We start from the raw sequence: 763 nt of genomic DNA on the forward strand, positions 1-763 counted from the left end.
GTGTGTGTGTGTGTGTGTGCGTGCGTGTGTGAGGTATAAATTTCCAAGTGCCGGTACAGAAGGAACCACCTGACCACCTCCTTGTTGACCCCATAGAGTACGCTCTACCTTGACCCTGGACCTGACTCCCATGGCATGACGTATCGATACCGACTGTCCGCGTCTGTTGGCTTGTGGCCACACGGGAGTTGTATCGTCCTTCGTTTGGCCACTAAGTGTAGAATTCTGTGGCCTCAGCACACACTAGTGCTGGGCGGCGAGGTTCCCGATTGTTGAAGGCTAGGAATCGTAGGAATCGACTCCGAACCCAATTACTTACTTTCTAATGATATAACTTCTTTCAGTGGTTACCTAAATGGCTCCGGTCATCTTCAAGATTTAGAATTAACTTGATTTCGGAACACTACAAAGCCTCAACTTTTTTCTTTCTTTTTTTTCAAAAATAAATTCGAAAAAAAAGAGGATTTAAACGATTAAAATTATTGGTAGCCTTTGGTTTTCGTAAAACGAAGTCGGAACTTTTCTTCCATGGTATTAATCTTGGGAATCGGTTCCGGACTTGATTCTTCGCCCAGCTCTAGCAAACACGCCATGAATATACCGATGCGTCATGGGGAAATCAGGCGCTCGTAAAAAAAATGAAATTGAAGATACAAGTATAATAACTAGGCGGTCATAAAACCATTAAATGACCACCTAGATGTATATCAGCCATTTTTAGAGGTGGGTGGGTGGGGAGGGGGAGGGGTGTTAGGTGGAAAAG

This window comes from Aplysia californica, unplaced genomic scaffold, assembly GCF_000002075.1.
Source record: "Aplysia californica isolate F4 #8 unplaced genomic scaffold, AplCal3.0 scaffold00860, whole genome shotgun sequence".
Taxonomy (NCBI): Eukaryota; Metazoa; Mollusca; class Gastropoda; order Aplysiida; family Aplysiidae; genus Aplysia; species Aplysia californica.